This window comes from Chanodichthys erythropterus, chromosome 5 (genome assembly GCF_024489055.1).
Source record: "Chanodichthys erythropterus isolate Z2021 chromosome 5, ASM2448905v1, whole genome shotgun sequence".
In the NCBI taxonomy this organism is placed as follows: Eukaryota; Metazoa; Chordata; class Actinopteri; order Cypriniformes; family Xenocyprididae; genus Chanodichthys; species Chanodichthys erythropterus.
The window spans coordinates 20,064,704-20,080,964 of NC_090225.1; the positions used below are offsets into that span (position 1 = coordinate 20,064,704).

General features: G+C 36.5%; 1 long non-coding RNA gene across 1 annotated transcript; it reads right to left on the minus strand.

Moving 5' to 3' along the window:
- Positions 1 to 3,487: 3,487 nt before the first annotated feature.
- On the minus strand, positions 3,488 to 9,544 carry LOC137020128 (uncharacterized). The gene is made up of 3 exons (XR_010895145.1): positions 8,914 to 9,544; positions 4,627 to 4,693; positions 3,488 to 4,529 (listed from the first exon to the last, which is right to left on the minus strand). It is a non-coding gene; the product is annotated as an uncharacterized lncRNA (long non-coding RNA).
- Positions 9,545 to 16,261: the final 6,717 nt, after the last annotated feature.

The window sequence follows — 16,261 nt, forward strand, 5'->3', positions numbered from 1 at the left end:
ACTGTTTTCAATTACAAATGGCCTTGCCAAAGGACTTACTTCATCGCTCAGGACGCTGCATGGGCTCTTTATGTGCTGTGCGAGACACACAAAACCTCAGAAGGTCCCCTCCACATTTCTGTGGGAAAACACTTACTCATGGCGAATGGCTTTATTCTTGGTAACTTTATACACACCATTTTGTATCTGTGTCTGTCATCCAGGTTGAGTGAATGGTCCTCATTGAATTAGTGGGAAAATCCCATGATTCTTGCTTTTGTTGCTATGGAGAGGGCTGTTCTCAGTCTCTATGGACTGTTGCACTTCAATCAAACACAATCCAGTTTTATGAAGGCAGGAAAAAGGACTGTTTTTCTATTTAACGGTTCTCATAAACATGTCCAGTGAGGCTGATTGTTCACAGCAATGACCAGGTTTACTCAGCAGGAGCAGCGGGTTTGTTAGTGTATGATTGGTGGTTGCAACTGAACTGTGGAGTTCTGCACACTATCTGATGATATAAAACATTTCCAAGAGTGCTGAAATAACAGTCCAACAGCACTGGAACTTCTTAAACTGTTTGTATCACTTTGCTTATCGATTTTCATGTTATATTAGTGGTGGGGATTTTACAATGACGCTTTCTGCAGGCCACATGACAAGTGACTGAACACTCTTGGGGAAAAAAAGGTTCAATGGGGTTCTATATAAAGGGTTAAAAAAAAAAAAAGTCATGCCTAAGATTATATATACAGAGATTCACGTAGGCTTCTAATGCCATTTTGTAGTATAAATAGTGCAACTGGTGTGTGCAGACTGAAAATTCAAAAATTTATGTGAAAAAAATGTACTCTGCGTCTGAATTTGCCAACTTATAGAAGCATAGAAGTAATGTGAGTTGAGTAGATTCATAGTATTCATAAAACAGTAGGTGAAAAGTATACCCAGATGACTACTTCTGGCGAGATTCAAAAGTGTGCATTCGATGGACACTTTTGAGGCCACGGGAGAGGATTTGTGAATGGAAGTGAATCCGTGCAACTGACACCATAGGTCACATGCAATGACAACATGTTTCAAACCAAATGCAGAATCTACTGTACTATACCAGGGGTGTCAAATCCTGCTCCTGGAGGGACACTGTCCTGTAGAGTTTTGCTCCAACTCCAATAAACACACCTGAACCAGCTAATCAAGGTCTTAAGCATAATAGAAACTTCCAGACAGGTGTGTTGAGGCAAGTAGAAGCTAAACTCTGCTGGACAGTGGCCCTCCAGGAGCAGGTTTGGACACTACAGTATGCGATTTCGAAAGCAGAGGAATATGAATACGACACTTCATGTCGCAGCTTTAAGTAGGCTACATAGCAGAAGGCTATTGGGCTTCCGGCGGACAGGCGGACGCATCAATTTGTGGCCATACGCATCGATTTCCAATGCATGACGCAGTGACAAAAGTGGAAGTGCAGAGTATAGAGCAAAACAAAACACCGGTCACGAATTAGTAGTCTAAAACAATCATTTTTAACGAGAAATGTTGGAGGATTTCGATATAAGAGAAGACACAGCTGGAGTTTGTTGCTAAAAAAAATTTTTTTTTTTTTTAAATGCGAGGTGACTAAACTTACGATACTCCTACATCTTGCGTCATATGTCGTGTCAGGGGTTACTCTTGTGGAGTTACTCTTACTCTTATTTTAGTTAATAAAGTTCACAGTCTTTCTTACAAAAACCCATGGCTTATGGCAAGCCGTTTTAACATTTAACAGCTAGACCGGATATGTGTTGCAGATATCTGTATTTCAGTTTTGCCTCGTCAAAAAGAACATTTCGGATATCCGCAACTACATTCTTCCTATTCATAATTGTCATTTCAGATATCCACAAAGACATTCTTCCTAGGACAAATGACATCACTTTTGCCATTCATTTGTATGGGATTGATCATTACAGATATCTATAATTCAGTTGCAGATATCCACTATGTGAATTACGGATATCTGTAACTGAATTGTAGATATCTGTAATTCCAGTTTGAGATATCTACAATTTGATTCTGACTAGTCACAACTCCAGTTCAAGATATCTTTAATTCAACTCCATTCAAGATATACATGTTCCTTTTCAGATATCTCAAATTAAGTTTTGACTAGGCGAAATGACGTTGTAGATATCTGTAACCGGAATTATGACTAGTCAAAATGGCGTTGTAGATATCTCAAACTGGAGGGATAGTCATAATTTACTTAAACTGTCATTTAAGATGTGTGACGAGTTGAATGTCGTTTTCAATGACCTCATTGCAGATATCTGTAATTCAGTTTTGCCTAGTCAACAAAATCACGCCCCCCATTCACTACCATTATAAAGCTTGAAAAAAAAAAAATATATATCTGTGATTGTGTTTGTCTGACAGAAGATTGTCATACATATACCTGGGATGGCTTAAGGGTGAGTAAATCATGGAATCAGTGCTACAACACAATGTCTGAAGTGAGCATGGAAAAATAACAGAAAATGCACACAAACTCACAAATAGGGTCCTTGCAGTTGATGACTGCACATGGTATATCGATCAAATGCTAAACAAAAGCATGTGTAATTGACTGAAGATGTCTATCTCTTCCACAACTTTAACTGAAAAGCCAGCAGGCCAACGGACAGCCAGCAGGCCTGTTTTCACTTATGTCTGTTAAACACACTTACCCACATCACTCTTCTTCCACTGGAGCGTACACACACACACATACGTCATTATACAAATTTGTGTCCTGAAATATGTCACAAAAACACATACACACACCTCATTATTTGTCCTCAGAGGACCTGTTATAAAATTCTTTTACATGTGAAAGCTTTACTGTTTTCTATGGACAAACACCAGCAGAAAATAGGCCTATCTGCCCGGCCTCACACAAACAGTGAAGCTATGATTTAGTGATCTCTCTTTCTCTATAACTACATCATTCATCCCTTTGTATACAATCTATTCCTTTTTAGAGGAAAATGTATTGCTCAGAGGTTGCTCTTTCATAGCTCAGGATACATAATTGAATTCTCTTTACTTTTTTCTCAGTTTAAACTTATTTGATTTGGATGTTTCTTATAATACCATAGAAGAAATAAAAATGTCACAAATGAGACAACTGTTGACATTTAAAATTATGCGTGATGCAATATATTGAAATCTCAGACCTTTGATTGCATGGTTTGGGACATTGTTGAGATCTTCTGAAATGTGGGATTATTGTGGTCTTTTATTCTAGAGAGAATATGTTTTATTGCAGTTTTCCTCCATGACAGCAGGGGGCGTCATGTTACTTTCAGAGCTACACAAAGAAAAGAAAAAGCATGTTTTAACTAAGACATTTTAAAAGTAAGTGCAAATCACCCTTCAATACAAGGCATCAAGTAACGGTGCAATCTACTGCTGTAATTATGTGTGAGAAAGAGAAAAAAAAAAATGTATATTGATGTTATTCCTATGGAGCAAGCCTATGTTTTGTGGTTAAGGAGAGGTAGTGTGTGTAAAATCTGATGAACTGATCTTCATCACTTAATAAAATTCAAGGCAAAACATGCAAGAACTACAAAGAACAAAGAATCAAGCTGTTTATTTACATAGTTCTTACATAATTACATAGTCAAGAGGTAATGGCATTGTTATTTGAGGGCTAATATTTTAAACTTTTAATCATAAAGATTTGTGATTATATGGATAATGAATTCAGTTAATCAGGTCTGTGATTTATTTTTATTTTAAACAGAATATGTTGGAGTATTCTGGAGTGCTATCATAGCTTCTAATGCAATGTTGCAGGGTACATTGAGACCTTCTGATGATCATGTAGCAAAACATACTCTCTGGTAACGGTGCCACCTGAAGTGATTTTGATTATTTCGCTGTCTGCATGTATGACAAATCTGTAGCAGAACTTTAGAGCACTGCTTCTGGTAAGGTATTGCTTTATGAGAAAGTCTAGACATGCTATCAAACCATGACATGTGGGCTTCTCTTTCTGCAGCCAGACTTTTTTGCTCAGCAAACTCTCAGCAGTGATGTTGTCAAGCTTTAACTGACACTTTGTTTCCACAGTTGGGCCTAGACCATGACATGTGGTGCTGTAGGTGACTGAGAACCTGTTGCATATAATGTCTAGTCTTGTCAGACCCTCTTTAGGAACAGCTTCTTGAGCCTGTGTAAAACAGGATTTAAACTCATCTTGGCAAGAGTGGTTGAAAAAGTGACAGGCATCAATGGAATGCTTTGAGACTGTTTCACTATACAAGTTGTGGATACAGACATTCACCAAGACTTGCATATTTTCTGATGTTACAGTAAAAATCACCTGTTTACTCGCACCAATTTGTACACAAGAGTAGTTTCCTTTAACCAACAACTTTGAGTTCTGTTGTAGAGGATGGTTTCGAAGGAATCTCTCAGCAAAGTCCAAGTTGGAGAGAAGGGTGTTGTCTGAAAAGTTCTTTTCCTTAAGTTCACGCATCACAGACATTATGCTTTCCGTGTCAGGTTTTAAAGAGAGATAACATCTTGGGAAAATAAATAAATAAATAAATAAATTACACATTTATGCATTTATGTTTAACTTCCTCTTGCAGATTATCATCATTTTCAGAGTGTACTTACAATGAAGCGTCCATTGAGAAGGTGGAGAGATTTCTGTAGCAGGCCAAACTCACCCCGAAGATCCACACTGTCATAATACAGCAGTCATTTATGAGGAACAATTTACAGTCATTATTTCAAAATAAACAGGGTTATCAGAAGTGGTCTTTTAACCCTGAAGTGATGAAAATACATATAGCAGAATGTTTTCCTAAATCTCCCCTCTCATTTACTACCTTCTCAAAAGACTGTGATGTCATTTGAAAAGTTCATTTGTTTCGGTAAGTATGTAACCTGCAAAAACAATAACTAAATAAATACACAAATTAATATAAGAAATGTAAAAAAAAAAAAAAATAATACATAAACATAAATAAATATACAAGGAAATGTAAAAAAAATAAATAAATGAGTATTTATACTTTTATTCCCTTATTTATGTATAATTGTATTTTTTCCTCACTTTTATTTATTTCCACATTTATTTATGTGTATATGTATTTATGTCTACATTTATTTGTCTGTATGTTAATGAGGCAGACACAAACTTAAGAAAATTATAAATTAAAATTTAGAACTTGACATATATGATGATTCATATTTAATAATGTTTGAATAAAATGCCCCTGGAAATCAATTATAGGGGGAAATACCACATCCTAAAGGAAGCACTTTTTTTGAAACTCCCCTAGACTTAAAGGTGCTCTAGAACCAGTTTTAACAAGATGTAATATAAGTCTAAGGTGTCCCCTGATCGTGTCTGTGAAGTTTCAGCTCAAAATACCCCATAGATTTTTTTTATACATTTTTTAAACTGCCTATTTTGAGCCATAATTATATATTCATCGATTCAGTGCGCGGCCCCTTTAAATCTCACGCTCCCCCACCCCCGAGCTCTCGACTGCCTTAACCAACATAAACAAAGTTCACACAGCTGATATAACCCTCAAAATGGATCTTTACAAAGTGTTCTTCATTTATGCTGCATGCATGCATCGATTCCTGTGAGTATTGTATTTATTTGGATGTTTACATTTGATTCTGAATGAGCTTGATAGTGCTCCGTGGCTAAAGCTAACATTACACACTGTTGGAGAGATTTATAAAGAATAAAGTTGTGTTTATGAATTATACAGTCTGCAAGTGTTTAAAAATGAAAATAGTGACGGCTCTTGTCTCCGTGAATACAGTAAGAAACGATGGTAACTTTAACCACATTTAACAGTACATTAGCAACATGCTAACGAAACATTTAGAAAGACAATTTACAAATATAACTAAAAATATCATGTAATAATGGATCATGTCAGTTATTATTGCTCCATCTGCCATTTTTCGCTATTGTTCTTGCTTGCTTACCTAGTCTGATGATTCAGACGTTAATACTGGCTTGTCTAATGCCTTGAACATGACCTGGCATATGCAAATATTGGGGTCATACATATTAATGATCCCGACTGTTACGTAACAGTCGGTGTTATGTTGAGATTCGCCTGTTTTTCGGAGGTCTTTTAAACAAATTAGATTTACATAAGAAGGAGGAAACAATGGTTTTTGAGACTCACTGTATGTACTGAACTCTTGTTATTCATCTATGCAGAGGTAAACAGTTGAGTTTTACCCATGGTACGGCAGCACAGTTCATTGATTATTATGCCGGTATGAGAGTATAGTTCCTAGCCATATCGGCCAAGAAAATCACAACTTTTCATCTTCCGTCGGTTTTAGTACACGATGTAACTACAGAAGAGTCAAGTTTTAAATAGGAAAAATATCAAAACTCTTTGGTCATTTTTGAGCGAGATGCTAATGGTCTAATCAGATTCAATGAACTATGCTAAGCTATGCTAAAAGTGGTAGCATAGCCGCCAGACCCAGAGATCGGCTGAATGGATTCAAAAATGGTAAAACTCAACTGTTTAACTCTAGGGGGGTTGGAAAATTAGCCTATTTTCCAAAAAAGTGGAGTGTTCCTAGAAAAGTTTGTGTCTGCTGCCGTCAACATTGTTTTTGAAAGTAATGCTGTGTTCACGCCACCTCGTATTTACCGGAATCTTGAAATGACAATATGTTAAGTTATATTCTGAGCTGTTCATGTCCTATGGTCCTTGGACTGGGAATTATGCATTTCCATGGCACCACTATCAACACCTAAATTAATCTACAGTGGTCAGGTGGTACATGTGGGAGCTTTCAGAAATCTCCCATCTTACAAGATGTAATTACGAGCTCTACGAGGACGTGAACGAATTATGAGGCCGTGTGAATGCACCTTTATATTAAAAATGCAGTTGGCTCAAATCTGAAAAGACAGGACAGGTGCTTTTTGAATGGGCATGATGCTTCTGCATAGCTACATGTCTACAATGCATGGTGCAAGATGTGTGTCTCACTAGCTGCGTTCACATGCACCTTTTGTTTGAATAATTCCAATTGATGACTTGTGATTAATCAGTACGCTATCTAAGAGCAGCATCTATGCAAATATGCATTATATTTTAAGCATTTGGATTGTCACATGTTATGCATGCAAAATTAGGAAACGCAAATGTAGGCTACTGTATTTGCAGCCGCTTTTCAAACGCAACCCTATAGGAGACTCCTATGCGGATCCGCATTCAAGTCGCCAAACCCGCGTGACTGTCACATTCGTTTTGGTGCCACCCAGAGGATCAGCTCTGCCTCCGGGCGGTGACGTAAATTGTACTTTCAATCGGCGAATCCTGAGCGGACCCATGCCGGATCCGTTGCTGCGCGCAAGTAGACGCCGATACGGGTCCGTTCGCGGATACGTTCCAGAAGCCGCGATACCTTGGATTGGCCGCGGAGTTCGGTTGCTGTGAGGGATACAGTTAGGGTGATATTAAATGACTTAAACCATGATATAAGATTTTGAATGAATTGCCCATCTTGACTAAGTCATTCAATTCCTGTGCGACAACTTGTAAACGCATGTCCAAGCCTCTCAATATTATTTCGTTTAGTCACACCACAAGGTGTCCTGTGGCCTCAAAGATTCAGCTCTGAACTCTGAGCTCGATTGCTGAGGTCTGATGTAAAAAACGATCTCATTAGCATACAGACAAACAAAAAATGTAGAAATAAATGTGGAAATAAATAAATGTAGAAATTAATAAATGTGGAAAATGGAAATAAATAAATGTAGACAAATAAATGTGGAAATAAAAATGTGGAAATAAATAAATGCATAGCCAAAATAATGTGGGAAAAAAACAATTATACATAAATAAGGAAATAAAAGTATAAATAGGCCTACTCATTTAATTATTATTATTATTATTATTATTTTACATCTCCTTGTATATTTATTTGTGTGTTTATTTATTTATTTACATTTCTTCTTATATATGTATTTACATATTTATTTATTGTTTTTGCAGGTTTGGTCCTTCATAGCTGAGCAGTGTGGAAACAGTTTACAGACTCAACTAACAATTTTTGGTTCCCAGAACGTTCCGTGAACGTTCGTTTCTGGTTCCCAGAACAAAGATTCTAACGTCCCCTGTTGGTTCTCGAGTAAAGTTTTCTTTACGTAAATAGAATGTTCCCTTTAGGTTAGGGGAATGTTCCCGCAACGTTCTGGGAACGTTAGGTTATAAAATTAACTCAAAAAATAACCTACAGGGAACGTTCTGGGAACAATCTCCTTGGGTTGTAAAATGATCCCAAAAAAAGAACCGGCAGGAAATGTTCCCAGAACGTTCTCTTTAGGTTATAAAAATAAAACCAAAAAAGAACCAACAGGGAACGTTTTGGGAACGTTCTCTTTAGGTTATAAAATGAACCCAAAAAATAACCTACAGGGAACGTTCTGGGAACGTTCTCCTTAGGTTGTAAAATGATCCCAAATAAAGAACCTGCAGGGAACGTTCTGGGAACGTTCTCTTTAGGTTAAAAAAGGGAGCCAATAGAGAACGTTCTCAGAACGTTCTTATTTGGTTCCCCCAAAAAATAACCAAACGGGAACCATATGGGAACGTTAGAACGTTCTGTGTTTACTGGGGAGGTCCATTTTAAAATTACAAGTTTACATATAAATAGAAGAAATTAATATTTGAAATATTAGAAAGCAGCCTAGCCTAGGCTATATTCATCCTTATAACTTTAAGATAATTTTACTTTGAATAATCCAGTTGTTTTAGTTATAGTTTGACTTAATTTTCATCAGTGTTAACAGATCTCTTACAGAAAATTAGGCTACTTTAAAATCCTGTGCGAAACGTTTTGTAGTTTGTGGTAGGCTAGGCTACTTAAAATATCCGGGAAAAGAAAACTGGACAGACTTACCGTCCTAGATCTTTGTCCAGTGGTCAAATGAAAGCTAGCTTTTTTGATTTCAGCAAATGTTGTTCTCAGCGCTTCGTTGATGTTTTAGCTCTCAGGCTCTTGCAGCACCACTAAAAATGTATCGGTAAATTTCGGTTTCACAAAGCGTTTTCTGGTAAAACGTTAGTTTCGTTTTCTGAGTCAAGGGAGAGGGGAAACAGAAGTCCACTCCCTCTGTGTTTCACTGCAAATTAGCAAGTAGGCTACACATAGAGCTATATGGTGCTTTATGTTTAAGAGACAATACACCGTCACCGATCAGACATTATGACCACTGACATGTGAAGTAAATAACATTGATTATCTTTTCATCACGGCTCCTGGTAGTGGATGGGATATATTAGGCAGCAAGTGAACATGTTGTCCTCAAAGTTGACGTGTTAGAAGCAGGAAAAAATGAGCAAGCGTAAGGATTTGAGTTTGACAAGGGCCAAATTGTGATGAACTGTGAACCGGCGATAATTTTAAAAATTATTTTGCGGTCTCTGTGAATAATGTTATATATGGTGTCCTGATCACTTCTAAAAGCTCTTATATACGTATATCTCTAACCTAACCTTTTGATTGAGATCAGGAAGAGAATGTCCCACCTCTAGCTGCTGCGTCTCTCTGGTGTGTCTGTGTTTTGAGGTGGTGGACAGGTGTCAGGTAGCCTATAGGTGGATAAACACCACATTGTTTATGATGAATCTGTGTTTTCTCTGCACACAAACCATCTTTTTTTTTTAATATATCCATCACATTTCTGTTTTGATCAAGTCTTTTTTTTTCTTTTTTTCTTGCAAAATTTGAACAAATATACAGGATCAGGGAAATAAAGTGTGGTTGTGTCTGTTATATGAATAATCCATTAAATTAATAATACATTAAAAGAACGGAAAACAAATATCCTGAGTTTGCATACATCAATATGAAATAAAGAAAAGAAACCATCTAGGGTCATCAAATCACAACACAACATAATCCCATAAGCAACACACATTCATTACAGTAGGCTACATGAAAAATGTCAGTGCAGATAACTGCAATATTATGAACGACCTTTTAATAGAACTGGACAAGATTCTGATGACTCAGTTACTGTATTACAGAACTGTTTTAGATGCAGTATCTATTGTGATGTTTCTGCACCTCCTCTATCTGTGACCCATGGCCAGTTTTTAGTAAACAACTCATAACTGTTTATCAGTATAACCAGTCAGCTAAATGAAAAGATCAAACCGAGAAGTGCTTTTAAAAATACTGTAACTATTTTAACTGTTTAACTGTTTTTTTAAAGGGTTAGTTCACCCAAAAATGAATCTTCTGTCATTAATCACTCACCCTCATGTCATTCCACACCTGTAAGACCTTCGTTCATCTTCAGAACACAAATTAAGATATTTTTTATAAAATCCGGAGGTATATGACTCATCCATAGACCGCAATATAATCCCCACTTTCAAGGTCCAGAAAGGTACTAAAGACATCGTTAAAACCGTCGATGTGACTGAGTGGTTCAACCTTAATTTTATGAAGCGACGAGAATACTTTTTGTGTGCAAAAACAAAACAAAATGTCTGAATGCCAGCTCAGTATTGGCCAAAGTTGCACATGTGAGCAGCACGACGCATGCGTGTGATGTTGACACAGGAGAATGACTCGCCGTTCTGACATAGAACCTGAAAGCGCTGGACGTAAACAACGTATGAGAATGACACAGAGGAGCAGATATTGTTGAATATTATTTTTGTTTTGTTTTTGCGCACAACAAGTATTCTTGTCACTTCATAAAATTAAAGTTGAACCACTGCAGTCACGTTGACTGTTTTAACGATGTCTTTAGCACCTTTCTGGACCTTGAAAGTGTCGGTTAAATTGCTGTCTATGGACAAATCATATACCTCTGGATTTCATCAAAAATACCTTAATTTGTGTGCTTAAGATGAACGACGGTCTTACAGGTGTGGAACGACATGAAGGTGAGTAATTAATGACAGAAATTTCATTTTTGGGTGAACTAACCCTTAAACTTCAACCACATGCCCTCTCTCTAAAACACTGCCCTGGGGTCGGCCAACAGAAATGATTGGTCTTGATGCAGTAAGAGAGAAGGACAACTGATAGATGGCATCTGCCTGTATAAAATCAACATTGAAATAAACTGTGAATCAGCATTGAAGATCATTACAATGTTAAAGGTGCCCTAGATTCAAAAATTGAATTTACCTCGGCATAGTTAATGCGAATAACAAGAGTTTAGTACATGGAAATGACTGTTACGTAACAGTCGGGGTGTACGCCCCCGATATTTGCATATGCCAGCCCATGATCAAGGAATTACACAAGGTCAGCCAGTATTAAAGTCTGGATCTGTGCACAGCAGAATCATCAGACTAGGTAAGCAAGCAAGAACAACAGCGAAAAATGGCAGATGGAGCAATAATAACTGACATGATCCATGATATCATGATATTTTTAGTGATATTTGTGAATTGTCTTTCTAAATGTTTCGTTAGCATGTTGCTAATGTACTGTTAAATGTGGTTAAAGTTACCATCGTTTCTTACTGTATTCACAGAGACAAGACTGTCGTTATTTTCATTTTTTAAACACTTGCAGTCTTTATAATTCATAAACACAACTTCATTCTTTATAAATCTCTCCAACAGTGTGTAATGTTATCTTTAGCCACGGAGCACCATCAAACTCATTCAGAATCAAATGTAAACATCCAAATAAATATCATACTTGCGCGATTAGACATGCTGCATGACGAACACTTTGTAAAGATCCGTTTTGAGGGTTATATTAGCTGTGTGAACTTTGTTTATGGTGTTTAAGGCAAGCGCGAGCTCTTGGGCCATGGAGCACGAGATTTAAAGGGGCCGCGTACCCTGAATCAGCGCATTTATAATGATAGGCAGTTAAAAAAATTAATAAAAAAAAAAAAACTATGGGGTATTTTGAGCTGAAACTTCACAGACACATTCAGGGGACACTCAAGACTTATATTACATCTTTTGAAAACATGTTTTTCGGCACCTTTAATATGCATGAAGTGATGTTGTTCAATATTTAAATGCACACATACTGCATTGATGGTTTTATCACTTGTTGTGGTGATGCGCTCGGTAGCTCCACCCATCTGAAATCTGGTCTAAAATCTTGCTAAATGGAATTATTTTCTGATTGGCTATTGTTCCATGTCATGCTTTTCAATTTCAGACAAATCACATCTCACACACTCATGACAATTTGTAACTATTTTACATTTTGGTGAATTGGTGGCCAATTTGTATGTATTTGTGTAACCTCATTTGTACGTTATCGTTCGACCTTCTTAGGTTAGATTTAGGGTTGGGGTTAAGTTTTTTTCTAAAAATCAAACATTTGTCTCCAAATCATATGCACGACTTACATGGTTATTTTCTTACAATGTTTCTGATGAGATGTTTTAAAGCAACAAACAGAAGGAGCAGATAAGCAATGAAACAACTGGAAGAAAAGAAAAAAAGAAAAAGAGAACAAAAAAATAGGAATTCAACCAGTGATGAGGGGGAAAGGGGCAGGGTGAAAGCTGCTGTTGAATGCCTTTTGATCTAAAACCTCTGCCTGGAAAGGGGCAGTTGCCATGGTAACTCTGAACTGCCAAAGATATGTGTTGATGGATGACAGTTGAGCCAGCATTAGACAGATTCTACGCCTGGAAGAACAGAAGGAGAGAGAGAGAGTAGAGGCATCATGCTCCTCTGCTCCTCTATTAGTGTTGACAATGACATGATGCTTGTCATACTGTGCATCACAACACACCCACACACAGTTCCTCTCTCTCAAACTGCCATGGTGCCCCAGGGAGGGTGAGGTGAATGCTGAGGCCGGCTGTCATGGTTGAAATCAGGCTCATGTGACATTTAAGTGCATTCAGCAAGTGTGATGCTTTTTTGTTTATGTCTTGTTTGTTTAATAGTGTGTAAATTCTGCAAATAACATTCTTCCTGATGAAAAATGTCTCTCCCTGTCTGATAGCTCCCGAATCCTGTATCATTAGTCAGACCGGGAACACTTTTCTCAAATGATACAAAACCGGAGCCAGACCTGTCATTACAGAGATATGAAAAAGGAGATTGGTTGGGGGAAGTGAGCGAGAAAATGATTGAACTACAACAATATGTTAGGAAAGAAGGGTTCGGGAGTGCCTGAGAAAGACAAAACATTTGGTAATGAGAAAAAGGGCAAGAGTGACAAATCAATATTGCTTCCTTAATTTTTTTATCTTTATAAGGCTAAATGGCTTGCGAGTAGAGATTGACCGATAATGACTTTCTATATGTTTATGTGCCTGATAACCGATATACAGAACCAATATATATATTATTTTGGTTTTTGACAGTTATAACAGCACTGAACTGAACAAAACAGTTTTAACACTTTGTTCTATACTGTTATTTCTGTAATTTCACTCCCTCCCTGCATTCCCACCAAACACACTTCTACATCAATAAATAAAGGGGTCTAAAAAGAGTGCAAAAAATAAAACATAAAGTGCTCTGTCACAAAAGTGTCTCTTTTAAATAAAAGCTTAAACAAACAGATAACAAATATAACATAATTGTAATTTCTCTCATTTTACTCCCCAAATCCTCATGTCTCTTTCTAGGTATGTTTTCACACGGATGCTTTAAAATGTAATTGTCTTTTCACATCTAATCCCTATTTTACTGGAATGTTTCTAAAGCAGGTAAATATAGCCTAATATTTATTGTGTCACAGTGACAGAAATCACTTTGAATTATTATCGCTCTATGTTCCAGTTATCTGTGCCCTCTTGTCCGGGATTTTCTGCCTTGGCTGGTTCTGCTTTGCATGCTTCGCCTTTTTAATGCATCTCACATTAGTTGCAATACATACACAAAAAAAACAAATAGGGTGTGTGGCATGTTTGTGGGCCTGGCCCCTGTCCGGGGGTGGTTCTGCACTACATGTCTCTCTTTTTTAATGCATAACAAACTAGTACACTGCATGCACATCTACACATTACTTATAATAATAATAATATAAAAAAAAGGGGGGGTGGTGTAGGTGTGATATGTGAGTAGTGGCTTAGGGTGGGTGGTGTCCTGGGAGAGGAGTGGAGGTGGGGCCCTGTGCCCTGCAGCGTCTCTCCCTGACTCCTCTTTGTGGTATGGTACGGACTGGGGCCTAATTTACTGTATGTGGTGGTAATGGATGAATCAGCGGTAACCCTAATAATTCATTATAATAATTATTATTATTATTATTTGCCCTCTTCCTCATCCTCGACCCCTCCCCATTTCTTAACAACATTATTATTATTATTATTATAAATGTTATAATTACTATTATGATCATTATTGTTGTCAATAGTATTTGTTGTCCCTACAGTTTTATTGGTACACTGGTTATATTGGTTATATATCTGTTAGACACTCTTCTCTCTGATTTATATTTGATTCATATGTCCTCACCTTAACAGCTAGATACACGCATACACGTGCACACATATACATGTTCAGGAGTTATTGTTGTATTGGTGGCTGTTAGTATATGCATTTGTAATGTAAATATTGTCACATTCTAAACTTGCATAATAATAATAATAATAATAATAATAATAATAATAAACATAAAAAAAGCATTTAAGTATTCAAAACATCTTAGCTGTTTACTAAGATCCTTCTGTTGAAATTTAAAATATCAGTAAGCTTATTATACTTAGGAAAATTATATTGAAATATTTTTTGCATTTTATTCCATTGTATTTGTCATTTAATTTTGCCCATTTTTTGCATTTAATTTTTTTTTTTAAACAGTGAAGTTCAAATAAATATGTATTTTATATTTTCTTTGTAAATCATGAAACTTAATGTAGAAAAGAAAAAAAAAAAAAAAAAGAAGAAGAAAAAAGTGTCCCGCATTTTTGTCTACCGAAACAGTGTATGTTTTAGTCCATTGGCTGTCTGATTTTAATCACACCCCTACATTTTTGATCAAGAAATATTCCTGTGTCCCTTTGTCTAGTTACATGGTGAGCAGATCCCATCATTTTGAGGTAAATGTGTTCAAAAGTCTGAAATCTGTGTAACTTTAAGGAACGTCTCTTGTAAGAACTTCAAAGAACATTATTCAATAAAAATTAGTTTTATGTGTGTACAACTGTTCAGAACTGTGCTAGGCTAGGTTATGTGCTGATTATCATCTTTAAACTAACGTTAGGCTCAAAAGTATCGCTACCAAAACAGTCATGACCGAAACCTGCGGTTAATTGTTTTTGGGTGTTATTTGATAAAATTGTGTTTGTGTGTGTGTACAACTGTTCAGAACTGTGCTAGCTAACCACGTGCTGATGAACGTTTTTGCTAGGCTCAAAAGTATCTAAAATTGTCACAACCGAAGCGGTTTCGGGTTTGTCTTGATAGTGACAAAAGGGAACACATAATCCTTTATTTGGGGGAAATAAATACAATTTTAGTACAGTTATGCAAATCATTTTAGTATGTGTGATAAAACTATGTAATGTGATGTGGTCGCTACCAAAACATTACTGTCATAAAAGAACATTTGCTGTCATGAGCGAAACATGGGATGTTTCGTAAAAAATAAAGTAGGCCTATATTGAATTATCAACTAAGATGTTATAATAGTGTTTGGTTCAATGTATGCTCAAATTAATCACAACTTTGAAATCAGTACGATTAACTGTATGCCTTTTACAAAGAAAGATTGGATTCAAAATACAAATCTCATAAAGTACACTTGAAATATTGTTAAAATTGTAATTGATTTACCTGTGAAAACATTTTAATAAAATAGCAAAAATATATATTTACAAGGTAGATGTACACAAAATATTAACAGGTCAATTTAACCCTTATTAAATGATATATTATTGTGTTTATATATAACGACAGTTGCTACTTTAAGTTTAAAAGGTGAAAAGCCCATGACAACAACTACTCTGAACAACAACATCCAAAGGTGGACTAAAATAATTCCATCATCCTGTGTCTGCTACTTTAACAGAAACAGTGTGCTCCATCTAAAAGCATCTCATCTCAGTGTGTGTTCATAATAACCACTGAGTGGATGTGTGCATGTTTGACCATGGTGTGTGTGTTTGCCATGAACCTTTTTTCGCCTCAGGGGATCCCAGACTGCTCTTCCAGTAAACATTGTTTCCATAGTGATAATGGAGAAGAGAGGAAGGAAGTGAAAAGGTGACAGCAAGAGTAATAAGAGAGAGAATGAGTGAGAGAAAATATGTGTGTGTGTGTGTGTGTGAATCCAAAGAAATAAGCTGTGTGCCAGA